General features: G+C 48.2%; 1 long non-coding RNA gene across 2 annotated transcripts; it reads right to left on the minus strand.

The window, feature by feature from the left end:
- Positions 1 to 443: 443 nt before the first annotated feature.
- LOC129050803 (uncharacterized) lies at positions 444 to 14,779 on the minus strand. 2 transcript variants are annotated; one of them, XR_008514607.1, is made up of 4 exons: positions 14,711 to 14,779; positions 10,338 to 10,536; positions 3,141 to 3,230; positions 444 to 1,961 (listed from the first exon to the last, which is right to left on the minus strand). It is a non-coding gene; the product is annotated as an uncharacterized LOC129050803 (long non-coding RNA). The 2 variants fall into 2 exon arrangements; XR_008514606.1 differs by having other exon boundaries at positions 2,987 to 3,230.
- Between the last annotated feature and the right edge of the window lie 1,934 nt (positions 14,780 to 16,713).

Below are 16,713 nucleotides of genomic sequence, written 5' to 3' on the forward strand. Positions count from 1 at the left end.
GATGTAGATGGGCAGCCTCAAGGGAGCCCAGCTAAGAGAGTCCCAGAAAAGGGCTGGGTGTGGTGGCTCATGCCTGTAATCCCAGCACGTGGGGAGGCTATGGTTGGTGGATCACCTGAGGTCAGGAGTTTGAGACCAGCCTGGCCAACATGGAGAAAACCCATCTCTACTAAAAATACAAAAATTACCCAGCCATGGTGGTGCACGCCTGTAATCCCAACTACCCAGGAGGCTGAGGCAGGAGAATCGCTTGAACCCAGGTGGCTGAGGTTGTAATGAGCTGAGATCACGCCATCACACTCCAGCCTGGGCAACAAAAGTGAAACTCTGTTTAAAAAAATAAAAAGAGTCCCAGGAAAGGGAACAGACAAGGAGGGAGAACTCCATAAGGGGGCATCCAGGAAGGACTCCTGGAGGAGGAGGCATTTCAGCAGGACCTTAAGCAATGGAGAGGCTTTCATTATGCAGAAGAGAGCCAGCCTTCCTGGCCAGGAGTTCAGCATAGACAAAGGCCTGGAGGGGGGGACCCTGAGTGTGTTAATCTCCTCCACGAGGCCAGTGCATGTCTCAGACACAGATGCCACATTCTTCTCCATGTGCTGTGCTGGGCCCAGCAGATGAATGCTTGAGGGATAGAACACTGCAAGGAGTCAAGAAGGCCATGGCTTCTCTGCCTGGGTTGCTGCAGGTTGGTCAATGCTGTTCCACTTCAGGAAACAACTCCAGAGATGTGCGAGGGAGAGGAGTCCCCACATCTGCCTTCTAGGGGTCCATGGCGAGCTGGAAACGGGGCTGGGGAAGCCTAGGAAGGGAACTGTTGAGAGATGGCATGGGGTAGGTTGGGTCTCAGCAGAGGTTGTTGGGGTCATCCCAAGGAGGCTCACCCAGGCTCAGGGCCTGTGCAGATGGAAGGAGGGAAGGCAGGTGGGCCTTTCAGGGCTCTTTCATTGTAAGGGAGAGAAAGCTGAGGCTTGGCTGTGGACAGTTTCAGAAGGGCGACTGGCTCCATCGCTCAACCTGGCTTTCCTCTGTGCCGGCCTCACTCTCAGCAGCCTTGCGCTGTGGCTCTCCCAGGAAACCTAGCACTCTGGTTCTTCCGTCCCCCTCATCAGCCAAGGGGGCTGTATGCTGGGAGTCTGCATGCCGACTCCCTGAGAGCGTCGGAAGCCCAGTGGATAAAGAGAGCATTTGCCGCTTCAGTGCCCGTTAGGTGTCATGTGGCCTGGCTTGAGACATGTGTCAATTCAGCAAGAACTACACGGAGATGGGATAGGGCAGAGCATGTCTTCAAAAGAAAATGAGGGTGGAGTTCCCAAAAGAAGAGGGAGTGGTTGGAGGGCCCCACCAAGAGCAGCTGTCCATACACTAGGCCACTGCTAAATCCTTCCGTCATCTAAGAGAGGCTTGCTAAACATGACATCAGCAGGATAACCAGCAGAATTTTGTGTCTTAAGGGACCCCACCATTTGGTGGTCATGTGTTCTTAAAGCTATCCTTTCTCTTGACAACCAGAGACCTTTCCATGATTCTTTCAGCAGGATTACAAGCTAATCATATGAAGGCAACAGTGACTCCCAGAAGTAAGAACTCTGTTTTCAGCTGGGGCTTCCTGGAAAAGGCAAGTCCTCATTGCAAAGGATAGAATTTAAGGCAGTGCAGCAGAGTGTGTGGGACCTCCAGGAACTCCAACACATAAGGGCAAAAGACAGCCAAGGGGAGAGAGACTCTCTTCCCCAGCTCATGTCCCCATTGGAGGACGGTGGCTCTTCCAGGAACTCCAGGACTCTGGTTCTTCAGTCCCTCCTTATTGGAGGGGTCCATCCATCCACCTTTCACCCAATTAGTTCAGCTCTCTCTGCTTCAGAGCTGCAGTATAGGTAGGTGTTCATAAAACAAAGGCAGGTCTATGTGTCCGGGCCAGAGAAGATGCGTCTATGTCAGAAGGGTCAGAGGAATGGACACTGGAAACAGACAGGATAGGGAGATCATTGGGAAAAGTCATCCAACCTTCGCACATGCCCCTAGCCATTGTCTACTGATGTTCTCCTCTGTCATCCACTCATCTTCCCATACATCCACCAAGCACCTACCTACTCACCTCCTAGCCATGTAACTATTTTATCCACCTGTATTAATCCATCCATCCATCCATCCATCCATCCATCCATCCATCCATCCATCCACCGATCTATCCATCCACTCACATAACTGAGAACTGCTATGAGCCAGATGCTGGGTCAGACACTGGACATAAGTCATATCTCATCTCCAACCCCCATCCATGCGGCCTTCCCAATACAACTGAGAAGCCAGCTATAGGCACCACTCACTGCATCAGTCTGTGACCAATAGTGGGAGCCCCAAGGAACATCTAATTATCACAATGACACTGTAGCTGAGTGTTGGCTGATGTGTAAGACTTGCCAGGAAAGAAGAGGAAGGACCTTCCTGGTAGAGGAAATGGCATGGGTAAATGCTGGGAGGTCTGAATGAGAATGGTAGTTTGTTTGTTGAGTAGGTGGAGAAAAGAGGTAGAAAATGACTGTGCATAGATAGGCAGGTCCTGAACCCCAGGCCCTTGGGATGACCTCTGAGTACCTGAGTCAAAGTCAAGTAAAGACTCCTGTGTTTTACGACTCTGCAGGGATGAGGGTTGAGGGGTGAGGGTGGAAGAAGGGCCAGAGGGCAAGACAGTGTAGGCAGAAAGCTTGGTTTCTGCAAAGAAGGACCCATTCCCTCCATGGTCTTCCACTAGGAAAGAAACTTCTACTTTTTCATCTACAGAGAGGGCGTTAAGATTCCTCTTGGGTTTGAATGGGGTTGGGCAGACTTGGTGGCCAAAGTGAGACTCTGAACTGGACTCCAACTTCCCAGGTTTCTGGGTGCAGGGGCCAATGATAGGGCTGCAGGGACACTGACCACTTGTGTGATATGCAGGATAGGGGGCTGGGGAGTTCAGAGGACAGATCCCGAGATTTAAAACCACCTGACAGAGCCATAAGTCCTGGAGGTTAGGGGACAATCAGCATAGTAGAGAGCCCTGCAGATGTGACAGTGACCTCGCATATCAGGGCAGCAGCTTGATAGGCAATGACCAAGGTGAGAACTGGAGGGCAGAGTACTGGGATCCTAGTTCATACTTCTTCTGCCAGCTGGGAGGCCTCTCTGGACACTGGAGTAGGTACTTCTCAGATGCATGGGGTGGCAGGGGTGACAGGGATGGCAGTGACCTGGAACAACAAGAATAGTGAGAGTGGATTCTACTTGATGTAACACATCGAATGTCCACAGCCTAAAGGTCACATCCACCCTGTGAAGTAGGTACTATTGTTATCCTTATTTCACAGACGAAGAAACTGAAGAACAGAGAGGCCAAGTACCTTGTCCAAGGTCATACAACTAGTAAGTGGCAGAGCTGGGATCAAAACTTTTGTTGTCTTGTTCAGAGTTTGTGCTCTTAACCACAACCTCACAGCTCTCTCATTGCTGTCTAGAGAACAAGGTACTAAGGTACTATGTTAGGCCATCCCTGCATTGCTATAAAGGAATACCTGAGGCTGGCTAATTTATAAAGAAAGGGGGTTTAACTGGCTCACTGTTCTGCAGGCTGTACAGGAAGCATAATGCCAACATCTGCTCGACTTCTGGTGAGGGCCTCAGAAAGCTTCTATTCATGGCATAATGCAAAGGGAGAGCAGGAGCAGGAGCAAGAGAAAGGGGAGGTCCCGGACTCTTTTAAACAACCAGATCTCATGTGAACTAACTGAGCGAGAACTTACTCCCCACCAAAGGGATGGCATTAAACCATTCATGAGGGATCTGCTCCCATGATTCAATACCTCCCACCAAGCCCCACCGCCAACATTGGGAATCACATTTCAACGTGAGATTTGGAGGGGACAAACATCCAAACCATATCAGGTACTATCTCCACAGGAGGACCTGCACTGGATTGTCCACCTTGTTTTTATTATCTTACCTAGGAGAAGAAAAGTCACCATGGGCCCACAGGACAAATTCATTTCCCTTCCCTTCCCTTCCCTTCCCTTCCCTTCCCTTCCCTTCCCTTCCCTTCCCTTCCCTCTGTTCAAAAACTGTTTACTTGCCTTCCCTGCACATCACATCAGGTATCTAGGGAGTGTGCCCAGAACATAGTCAGAGGCCTGGGGGTGGCCTGGCCCCTGGCCCAGGCAGGACAAAGTACAGAGCTCACCTCCTGTGAGTAGGCCCCAAGTTAACACATCTTATCAAACTCAGGCCTACTATTGAAAGCAAAAAAAAAAAAAACACCTAAAACCTCAGGATGGGAGCAATTTAGGAGAACCCTGAGCCCATACCTGCCAAATTGGATAGACAGACAGAGAGAGAGAGACAGAAGGGCTGTGACCATGAACAGATGCAATTATGAGCCATGCCAACAACACACCCTGCACACTTCCGGAAACACAGTGAGATCTGGGGCGTCAATTATTTAAACTCTAATTAACATAGCTCTGCATGTCTTTTTGGGGGGTGCACTCAGAACACACGGCATTGTTATCGTGGAAGAAAAGAGAGAATGAAATATTGATGGGGGCCGGCTTTGTTCTTGGCTCAGCAAGAGCAGGCTGGTTGTAGAAAGCGGATTCCCGCCGTTGCTGCAGCTTTAATTAGGAAGGTCGGTGGCTTCTCGGGCGCCTTGGATTCCTTTAATTTCCACAGAGGGAAGCGGCTTCTGAATTTTATTGAACACAGTTGAATTTTTATTTTCAAAAATCAAAACAGAAACAGTTCTTGGCATCTGTTATGAGCCCTGGGTGTTATTTGCTCTTTAGAGATAAAGTTGTTTTTATATGGGGAGAGAGAGCCAGGGAAAACGGGGCTGGAGATCTGTCCTGGGAAAGATACTCAACTGGGAGATGGTAGTCAGCAGAAAAATAAACCTCCGCTCGACCCAGCTCAGCCTGGGCTCCCCAGCATCCTGGCTGGCTCAAGAAATCCATTTGACAATAAGCAGTTTGAGCTGAGGTTGAGGCGGTTAACTCTTGGGGTACCAGAGTCTGACCAGGCTCCAGAAGTTTCTGGGGCAGGAAGTAACATGGAGAGAAGTCCCCAAGTCCATGGCAGACCACTGCAAGGAAAGGAAATCTCAGAAGGAAGGTCTCCATTGGTAACCTCAAAAGTCAGAGCCATCTCTGAATGCTCAGTCCCAGGTCCATGTGGGGTGGGGGAAGATGCCACGAAGAAGGATTCAGGTTTAAGTAACTTCTGTCCTTCCTCTTCCTCTTTGGTGGGTCAGTTGATCAGTTCATTGATTAAGCACATGTGACACATCTGGAAGCCAGGCATCCAGCAGGCGCTGGGCTAGCAGAGAGACAGAGCTACAGCTGCTGCCTAACAGGGAAACCAACCAGAGCAGGACTGTGTGCACAGGCTGGGGTGCTGGTGTTGAGGTGGAATGGGGGTTCTCTCCTGGGTGTTTGTTGGAAGAGCCCAGGGAAAAGGCAGTTGAGGAAGTTTTACTCACTTGAGAAGTGACATTTGAACTGCTCATGAAGGAAAAACTCAGATTTCAAGACAAAGAAGAGAAAGGAGGGCATTCCGGGCATAGTGCATGGCCTCTGTGAAGGCATGGAGATGTGAGAGGGCAAGTCAGAAACTGACTTGAGTTGCAGCAGAGGAAGCAGATGAACATGAGGCCTGCCCCAGGGACAATGCTCTGGGGACAGCGTCTTTGTGGGCTCAACCTCAGGGTCCACAGCACATGAACCAGGGAACACACTCAACCTCGGGCTGGGGCACCTTTGCCTGAACTTCACGGAGTGGGATGTGAGTGCATATGGCCACCCATGTAACCCTGCCCAAACCCTGGGAGTGGGTCCCGGTGTCCTCATTTCAGTGAGAAGTATGAGTAGTGGAAGCATGGAATGAGGTCACTTCTTTAGCTACAAGAATGTTCCAGTTGCAATTGAGCAAAGCCAGAGTATTCATTCAACAAATATGGAGCCCACATGTTGTGGCAGACACTGTCGGGGCTCCATGAACAAACCCCCAGATCCTTTTTCCATCTTGAGGCTCATCACATGCTGGCTCTGGATGCACTATCTCTCCCAGCAGCCGGCATCTGCATCCTTTTATTGGCGTGCTGCCCTTGGGTTGCGGTGCTTCATCTGAATGCACGGAGAGCAGGAAGTTCCTGGGCACCTACGGCCTTCTAGAGCAGCCTGATGTGGATGCGGTGTGAAAACTTCACCTGCCGGCCGGGTGCGGTGGCTCATGCCTGTAATCCCAGTACTTTGGTAGGCCAAGTCGGGCGGATCACCTGAGGTCGGGAGTTTGAGACCAACCTGACCAACATGGTGAAACCCTGTCTCTACCAAAAATACAAAAATTAGCTGGGTGTGGTGGCGGATGCCTGTAATCCCAGGTACTCAGGAGGCTGATGCAGGGGAATCGCTTGCACCCAGGAGGCGGAGGTTGCAGTGAGCTGAGATTGTGCCACTGCACTCCAGCCTCGGCAACGCAGCGAGGCTCCATCTCAAAAAAAAAAAAAAAGAAAACAAACAAACAAACAAAAAACTTCACCTCCCCTGCCCCTGACTGGGACAGCTCTGATGTGTGACCTACGCTGTCTCCAGCCCAAGGAACCTTCCACAGGACTTTGCATGATATTCACCGTCTCTTGGCCTTCTTCCCTTCCTTGTTCCACTCTGCCATCCCCTGTGGGTTGTTTCTGAAAATGCTGTCTACTAAATCACTTTCACCCAACTCTGTTTCAGGGTGGACATTGGGGAATCCACTCAAAATATCCATTATGTTTCAGGCGTGGTTTTAGGCCTGGCATCACTGTGTTAAATAAGTCACACACATGCCATCTCCATACACACAAACCAAGAACGTGCCAAACAATTATCTAGGTGCTGGAGGAACAGCGAGAGAACAAAAACCCCTGCCCTCAAGGAGCTGCCATTATCATGGGGGAGACAGACATACTCAAACACTAAATAAACAGGGTGGACGGGAAAGGCCTCCCTGAAGAGGTGACTTTTGAATAGACACCTAGAGGAGATGGGGAGGGTTGAAGCCATGAAAATAGCTGGTATTAAGTGTTCTGGCCGGGCGCAGTAGCTCACGCCTGTAATCCCAGCACTTCAGGAGGCTGAGGTGGGCGGATCATCTGAAGTCGGGAGTTCGAGACCAGCCTGACCAACAAGGAGAAACCCCGCCTCTACTAAAAATACAAAAAAAAATTGGGTGGGCATGGTGGTGCATGCCTATAATCCCACCTACTCGGGAGGCTGAGGCAGGAGAATTGTTTGAACCCAGGAGGTGGAGGTTGTGGTGAGCCAAGATCGCGCCATTGCACTCCAACCTGGGCAACAAGAGTGAAACTCTGTCTCAAATAAAAAAAAAAAAAAAAAAAAAGTGTTCCAAGCAGAGTGGGAACCAACCCAAATGCCCATCAATGATAGACTGGATAAAGAAAATGTGGCACATGTACACCATGGAATACTATGCAGCCATATAAAAGAATGAGTTCATGTCCTTTACAGGGACACGGATGAAGCTGGAAACCATCATTCTCAGCAAACTAACACAAGAATAGAAAACCAAACACCACACGTTCTCACTCATAGTGGGAGTTAAACAATGAGAACACATGGACACAGGGAGGGGAACATCACACACCAGGGCCTGTTGGGGGGTGGGGGTCAAGGGGAGAGAGGGCATTAGGACAAATATCTAATGCATGCTGGGCTTAAAACCTAGAAGATGGGTTGATAGGTGCAGCAAACCACCATGGCACACGTATACCTATGTAACAAACCTGCATGTTCTGCACATGTATCCCAGAACTTAAAGTAAAATAAAAAAAAAAAAGAGCATCCAGCAAGAGACAACGGCAAGTGCAAAGGCCCTGAGGCAGGAGATACGCGGAGTGTTCAAAGAACATTAAGAAGGCCAGTGGGTCAGAATGAGTTTAAAGGGGGCAGAATAAAGGAGATGAAGCCCAGGGAGGCATGTGGTGTAGGTCTGATAGGGCCTGTACAGACCACTGCGCATATACTGGCTTTTATTCTGAGTATGGTGGGAACCAGCAGAGGGTTCTGATCTTTATCTCCTGCAGAGCAGTTTCAGCCCCGTTAAGAAGGCCAACAGGGAGCTGACCTCAATAGGCCACAGGATACCCTGCTCAGAGTGGACTTGTGAAGAACGATGCTCTTCAGGCAGAAGAGCATTGGCCTCTTCCTAAGAGGCTTTTTGCACCAGCTGCCACAAGAATATGCCCCTCTGCATCTTTTACACACAGATGCACACCAGCACTAACAGGATCATGCCATATATGATTGCTGAAGCTGCTCCTTCTTCTCCTTACTTGCTTATTTATTCAACAAGCATTTGTTGGGCCCCTAGGCCTGTCAGGTGCTATTCTGGGCCTGGGGGCAACCTGGTAAGCAAGGCAAACAGAATCCCTGCCTGAACAGACCCCACGTTCCAGTCGGGGAGAGGGCTGAGAAACAAATGATCAGAAAAACGTGGAAAATGTATTTCAGCTGGCACCAAGTCCTATATAGAAGAAAAAAAACAAAAAACAAAAAACAGGGCCAGATGTGGTGGGTTGGGCCCGTAATCCCAGCACTCTGGGGGGCCAAGGCGGACAGATCACTTTAGCCCAGGAGTTTGAGAACAGACTGGGCAACATGGCAAAACCTCTTCTTTACTAAAAATACAAAAATTAGTCAGGTGTGGTGATGTGTGCCTGTAGTCCCAGCTACTTGGAAGGCTGAGGTAGGAGGATCACTTGAGCCCAGGAGGTGGAGGTTGCAGTGAGCTGAGATCACACCACTGCACTCCAGCCTGGGCTGCAGAGCAAGACCCTGTCTCCAAAAAAGCAAAAAGAAATGCGTTGGACCAGAGGTTCTCAACTGGGAGGATTATGGATTCCATTCCCTAGGGGCACATTTGACAATGTCTGGGGAGATTTTTGATTGTCATAGCTTTTCATGGGTGGGTGCTACTGGCATCTTGTGGATAGAGATCAGAGCTGCTGTTGAACATCCTATAATGCACAGGATAGGATCCTGCAACAAAAAATTATCTGGCAGAAAATATCAATAGTGCTGAGATTAAATGCTCTGTGTTAGAGATAAAAGAATGAGGCAAAAGAGGTATTGCAGCCAGGATGATCAGGGAGGGCCATTCTGAGGGGGTGACATTTCAGCAGAGACATGAATAAAAGCAGGTAGTCAACTCTGGGAGAAGAGCTTTCCAAACAGAGACGACAGCCAGGGCAAAGGTTCTTGATGTGTTTAAGGAATACTTGCAGACTCAGGTTATCCTTTCTAAAGACTTTAGGGCATTTCACTCTGTGAATTAGATAACTCAGGGAATCCAGATTTCACCTTGGAATAATTTCTCAACATTGTCTTCCAATAAAAGGAGATTACCTTTCGTTCACCAGAAGGATTGCTGGAGAGTTTCTACCCTACAACTGGCTCCAAGCAGGCATCTTGGTGCAAAAAGGCTACATTCTTCTGAGACAAACCCCTTGACCCTTCTTTAGCAACAGGGGCACTGGGGTAGGGAGGGTGGGTGGGCTCTCCTGCTTGCAGCTGTCAGGAGATAATTTCTCCCACCTGGATAATCAGGGCAGGATATTCGCAAAGAATATCATGCCCATGACACTTTTAAAAATCTCACAATAACCTGGGAAAGTTAACAGGTCCAGGGGCATCACCCCAACCCTCCATTTCATACAGGAAACTGAGCCACAGAGAAAGACAAGACTTGTCCAAGGTTTTATAGACAGTGAGTGCAGGGCATTGGATGAGTGTCTCCCTCCATTTTCATCCCTGTTTCCCAGCCACAGAGGTACACCAAGCCATCTCTAATTTTATAAACAAAGCTCAGCTCTGAGAGTTTCTTTCTCCCAGGCCCACACCCTCTTTGCTGTGACATTTCCTCTTCCCACCTTGAGTCTGCCTCCCAGGGCCCAGCCTCGCTGGAGGCTTTGATTAAAAATGCACCTCCTAATCTCATCAGAGGCCAGAAACATGCATATATGCAAATCAACATCTGCTCATCTACTCAGGGAAGGATCTTCCCAAAGTGCTCTGGGAAAAGGAGCCCAGCCCAGTGAACTCTGAAGGGAAGACTCCAGAACATCCGAAAGTCACTTCAAAATCCCAGGGTCCCTGATGAAACTTCACCCTTCATGTAATTGGAGGTTCTACTCGAAGGAGCAATAAAGGAGCAGTCATCACAGAGTGGCCTGCCTCAGGCTGAGGCTCTTTGCTGATCAAACCCCTTCCGCATTACAGGAGACATGGCCTGGCCCATGGTCTGGGGAAACTTACTGCTCTGGCTGACAAGAGAAACAATAGCTGATGTTCACTTCTTGGCTTTGATGATGTCTTCTTTGCCAGTTTGAAGGCATAGATCTCTTTCTGGAGAATTATTGTATGAGTTGGGCACACCATGTCAGCTGCTATAAGAAGTAAACCTCAAAGTCTCTGTACCTTAAGACAATGCAGCTCTGTTTCTCATCCATGTGATCTGAAATGGTGACAGGGGTTGGAGATGAGGATGGTCCTGTGCTCAGTGCAAGCATTCATTGCAAGCTCCCCCCAGCACGTGGCCCTGCCTTCCTCCAGGACCTGAGTCCACTCCAGGGAGAATTGCATTGAGGTTCTATGGGCCAACCTTGAAAGTGACACACATCACTTAATGCCCACATTCCAATGGCCAGAATTTAGTCATATGTTCTTGCCTAGCTGTAAGTGAGCCTGGGAAATACAATCTTGTGGTGTGCCCAGGGAGGAAGGGGAGGACATGGACGTGAGTGTTCAGAAGTGGTCTCATTCACAACTATCCTCTCAGACAATTGCAGAATTGAAAGGGCACTTAGAGCACTAATTGGTTTAGGTCTTTGGTTGTAAGCAACAGAAACAGATAAGCATTGAGACATTCACTGGCAGAATATCAAGGAATCTCAAGCATAGATATGGCAGGGATATTCTGGACACCCAGGAAACAGCAACTACAAGCATGGTGTCACAGTATGAGTGGCCTGGTTATGAGTTAGACCACCTGGGGCAAGGAAAGTCCACCCACGTCTTCATCCATGAATCATTGGTTCCATGAACAAAGTCCTCATGACTTTAGGTGTGCCTAGATCACACACCTGTTCTCTGATTGCCGAGTAGAGGGGAGAGGACTAATCTTGTCCTGTTGGCTTCCACATAGCATAGCAAACACCTGAATTCATCATTCCACCCAACTACCCCTTTGAGGGAGAGAGATAATTCTCCAAAAGGAAATAAGGGTGCTGATTTCAGGAGACTGGGTGATGGGATCCAAAAAGTGTCTGCTACTGATTAAAATGCTTCCTTTACAGGTGGATCCACTGGGCACAGGAGAGGAGAAGTCAGGGAAGAGGCAGAACTGGAGCCCCGATCTCTTGATGGTTGCAGTAATTGCATTTTGTTTGAGTGGCATATGGAATTTGATGCCATGTTTCTTTTCAAAGCCTGTAAGGCCCAATGTCTCTTTTCTGATAATTCTGCCTTGTCAGGGTCGGCAGTCACCTTGGTTCTCTCTAGAGGAGATGTGTCTGTTAGGAAGTCTGATTTTCAGACTTATATAAGAAGGCATAAAGGCAAAGAGCATCTGTAGGAGAATCGCAGGGTGCAGCCTTGAATAAGGACCATAGAACTGGCATTTGGATAGGTGACTGGTATCTATGCCTCTCCAAGCTACCCAATACTTTTATGCACGTCTTTTGGGAAAAATATATTTGTATATGATTATATTCAAAATGTGTGGTGAACATGAGTTGTTTTGCCTATCCATCATCTGTGCACCCTTGTGTTGAAAAGAGCATCCCAATTTCCTTTGGGGAACTGATCCACCTAATCTTTTAGGCCATGTATTCAGGTGGGACTGACTTTATCCCCAAACCCCAGCAGGAACATGTGACGCAGGCTTGACCCATCAGAATCACAGTGATTGGTTCAGGAGTGGGCACATGACCTGGTCTGGGCCAACCAAATGGAATTCTGGGACTTCTGCAAGAGCAATGGATACAGAGATACTCTCTTTCTATTGCTGTACATAAGTCTGTGCCTAGACTTGCTGGTGGCCATCATTCCTGCCAAAGGTTGAAGCCACACAGAGGAAAGCAGATGTAAAGATGGAAAACAGTAGATCCCCTGATGACATCATGTAATGCCTGGGTCCTCTGTGCCTGATGTCTGACAAGCTTCTTCTGAACATTTTAGTCACAGGGCCTCAAAAATTCCTTTTTGTCTTAAACTGGTTTGAGCCAGGTTTTCTCTACTTGCAAATTGTAAACGAAAGACTTCTTCTTAACGTAAAATATTAACACTGGTAGTCTCAGGTTGTAGGCTTAGAGAGCTTTTACTTTCTTCTTTTATTTTACTTCTCTGAATTGTATATCATAAACTTGGATTACTTTTGTAATTAAAAAAAGTTACATAAAAAATGCTTTCTGTCTTCGCCATGCACCAGGGCCAAAGCAGTTTTTTTTTTTCCTCCTGGTAACCCAGAAAGGCCCAGTAAGAAAAACAGAGGTGAGGAACACCAACCTGTTAAGGCTGTTTTGTGTATCAGTGTGTCAGGTCTTGGCGTATATTATCTTATTGCATCTCCACAGAGGCAAAACCAAGGAGGTCTTGTTTTTAACCCCCTATTCACAGACGAGGCTCCAGGAGTTGACATCTTAACCAAGGTCACACCAGTAGTAAGTTTCAAGGAGGGGGATTCAGCTTCAGATTTTCCTGATACCAAAGCTCTCTTTTTGCTGTCTAGCCTGGCAACAGGTGAATGAGGTTCAATCCTAGCCAGCAATCCCTGGAGGGCTGATCACTATTGAAGTGAGCCCTGAGACTATAGAGGCCCTTAGACCACATCGAAGTGTTTAGTGTTTGCGGGGTCAGGCACAGAGGGCAGAAAAAAGATCAGTGAGATTTGTCTGGGCCAGTTCAGGAAAACAGGTAAATGTAATGACTATTGTATCATTTAAACATAGGCAGACATATTTGTGTTTCTGTGCATATGTGTGTATGTTTTTATCTATGTCATCATTACTTTTATACCTTTGTAACTACTGCTGTTGGATTGAACCCCATAAAATTGATATTAGACCGTTTTTGATCTATTACAGTGGTTCTTTCAAATAGTTTAACCCTTTACCTATATCATCTATAGCTATATATATGTCTGTCTATATCTCTTTTTTTCACTAAAGGTTCCTCTAAGTCTGAGGATACCACCACTGCCTCCCCTCTCTTCCGGGATGCCCTGAGATGAAGAGGAAACCAGACCTTGAGAACCCCAGGGCCAAGAAGGCCCGTGGATACCTGCTCAGCATCTGTGGCTCCCCTGGCCTCTGAGGAAGCAGCCCTGCTCCACTCTCTTGGCTGACCAGGGAAGGCCCCAATTCACTGGCCACGGCCCCCTCTGCAGCAGAAGGGAGACATCAATGGACCATTTGACACTGATTTGCTATTGATAGGCAAGAAAGAGGCAGCTCACAGGGGATGGGCCCAGTCTTGCACATCCTGGGGTGAGGTGGGAGGCTGCAGGGCAGAGCCAGGGCTGAGGGAGGGAGGTCCACTCTTGGCCCTGCCCTGGGCCGGTCCAGTCTCTGCCTTGCTGCCCTCCCACTTCTGCAAGGGACGCCTGACATGACGGACCCACTCTCCCCGGCCCTGCCTGCCCACCGTGCCGGTCCCCTCACAGGCTCAGTTAGTCTGGCCTCCAGATGCCCCGCCTCAATCCCTGCGGCCCCTGGCTGCCCAGCTCGGTCCCCGGACGCCTACTCTGGCCACGGGGCTGTTTGTGGAGCCATCCCAGGCAGCCCCGAGCTTCTGTCTTCCTATTTAGAAAAACAAACAAAAGCCGGTTCGATTACCACGGGCGGGCTGTGAGGCGTCCAACACAAACCGAGGCCGCCCGCCTGGCGTCTCCAAATGCCCCGGGTTCGGTTCAGGCAGTCCCAGGACATTTGCCTCGTTCCTGCTCTGACCTTGTCACCAGACCCTCCACGCCTCCTGAGAGGCTGTGTGGAACACGGCTGGGCAGCGCCTAGGCTGCAAAAGAAGCCTGGAACCCTGATGTCCTCAGTCCCGAGCAAGGCTGAAGCCGACTTGTACCCGGAAGCCCTACAATGTCTTGCTTCAGAAGGACTTAGGGATAACTTTGTCCAATACCCATTTAACAGATGGGAAAACTGAAGCCAGAAAGGAGGGACCTTCCAGGGTTAATCAGTGAATTTTGGACAAAACCTTTAAAAGTTATAACCAGAGTCGGGAACTAAATGGAAGGATTTGAGGAACAACTCCTGGAGGATTTTTTTTTCTCCATGAGTCTCTTCCCTAAGTTCATGAATAGTCTAAAATTCCACCATTAGAGCACTATTCCTTGAGTCTAGATGCATTAAGATTTTTTTTTCTTTTCTTTTTTTTTTTTTTTTTTTGAGATGGAGTCTTGCTCTGTCACCCAGGCTGGAGTGCAATGGTGTGATCTTGGCTCACTGCAACCTCCACCTCCCAGGTTCAAGTGATTCTCCTGCCTCAGCCTCCCAAGTAGCTGGGATTACAGGCCTGCACCACCACACCCAGCTAATTTTTGTAGTTTTAGTAGAGATGGGGTTTCACCATGTTGACCAGGCTGGTCTTGAGCTCCTGACCTCAGGGGATCCACCCACCTTGGCCTCCCAAAGTGCTGGGATTACAGGGGTGAGCCACTGAGCCTAGCTGGAGAAATCTCCTTGACACTGAGTTAAGGAAAGAAAGCAAAGTATATATAAATATCTAAAAGTATTCAGTATTCTACAATATATATGTAATACATATAATTTTAAAAATCATACACTCACACACACACACCCCCTTACACACGGAGAACATTTCTGGCAGTGGATCCAAGAAACTACTAGCAGAGGTTGCCTCTGGGGAGAAAGGCAGAAGATACACAATCGTAGGAAGACTGACTTTTCATTGTATGCTCTTCTGTATAATTTTCACTAGGTGAATTTTTACTTTGCAATAATAAAAATAAAGGCAGACATTCATCAGCCCTTACTATGAGTAGATCTTGTTCTTGGTGTTTTATATTAACTCATTTTATTCTCGTAATAGCCCTGCCAGGAGCGTATTATTATTGTCCCCATTTCACAGACAAGAAGACTGAGCCATTGAGATATTAAGTAACTTGCTTAAGGCCACACAAGCCAGTAGATAGCAGAACTGAAATTTGAACCCTGATAGCCCAGCTCCCAAGTGCAGACATGTAACCTCTGTATTCATCTGCTGCTTCATAAAAACTGCTTGGCAAATAGATTGACACATGAAAAGGTGTGCCCTGGGAAGGAACAGGGAACAGATGTGCAAATGGTCACAGAAGCTTCCTTTCAGCTCCAAAGCCTTCAGCAATGAGAGTATATCGGGCCTGCTAGAGTTGCTTTGGGAGCAGGGAGTGGGGCCAGAGAGAGACCTGCCCATGCACGTGGCATAGCAGGAGGAGGTGCCTCTGGAATGGTGGGCTCTTGGAGGGTGGGGAAGGCATGTCCTCCAGGTTAAGGTCTAATGAAAACCTCTTCATCACCCACCAGCTGACCAGCCACAGAGGGGTGGGCAGGAGCCAGGACCCCACCCTACACTAAGGAAGAAGCTGATTTTCAGGACCTGCTTCTTCAGCAGGTGCAGTGGGAGGATCTTGGGTCCAGTGCTGCTTCTTCAAATTTCTAACCATTGGATAAGAATAAATAAACACAGTTGATCCTTGAACAACCCAGGTTTGAACCATGTGGGCCCACTTATATATGGATTTTCTCCCACCTCTGCCATTCCTGAGACAGCAAGACCAACGCCTCCTCTTCCCCCTTCTCAGCCTACTCAACGTGAAGATTAGGAGGATGAAGACGTTTATGATGATCCACTTCCATCTAATGATTATTAAGTACATTTTCTCTTCCTTATATTTTTAGTAACATTTTCTTTTCTCTAGCTGACTTTGTTGTAAGAATACAGCACATAATACATCTAACATACAAAATATGTGTTAACTGACTGTTTATGTTATTAGTAAGGCTTCTGGTCAACAGCGGGTTATCAGTAGTTAAGTTTTGGGGGAATCAAAAGTTATACACGGATTTTCAACTGTGCAGGGGTTGGCACCTTTAGCCCCCCTGTGTTGTTCAAGAGTCAACCTAAATAAATACATACATAGTCATAATAAAAACAGTAGTGTGACAGATTAAAGATGGCCAGAGATTCTTTGACATCCTTCCATGGAGAGGTGGGTTCCATGCTTCCTATTCTTGGACCTGGATGCTCTGTGACTGCTTTGATGAATAGAATTTGGTGGAAGTAAATTGTGCTAGTTTCCAGGCTCAGGCCTTAAGAGACCAGCAGCTTCCACTTCCTGCCTCTTGGAGCCCTGAGCCACCATCTTGTAAGAATTTCAACTACCCTGCTGGAGAGACCACATGGAGAGGAAAAAGGGCCCAGATAAGCCCTGTCTTCCACCTTGTCCGGACAAGGCACTAATAATGTGAGTGAAGGCATCTTGGGTCCTCCATACTAGCCCTGTCACCAGCTGATACCACCAAGCAATGCCGGTCATCTCCACTCAGAGCAAACAAATTGTCCTGCCAAGGCCTGCTCAAATACCCAACTCATGTAACGACCACCCAGTCAAGGGAGAAAA

The sequence above is a fragment of the Pongo abelii genome, chromosome 18 (genome assembly GCF_028885655.2).
Source record: "Pongo abelii isolate AG06213 chromosome 18, NHGRI_mPonAbe1-v2.0_pri, whole genome shotgun sequence".
Classification (NCBI taxonomy): Eukaryota; Metazoa; Chordata; class Mammalia; order Primates; family Hominidae; genus Pongo; species Pongo abelii.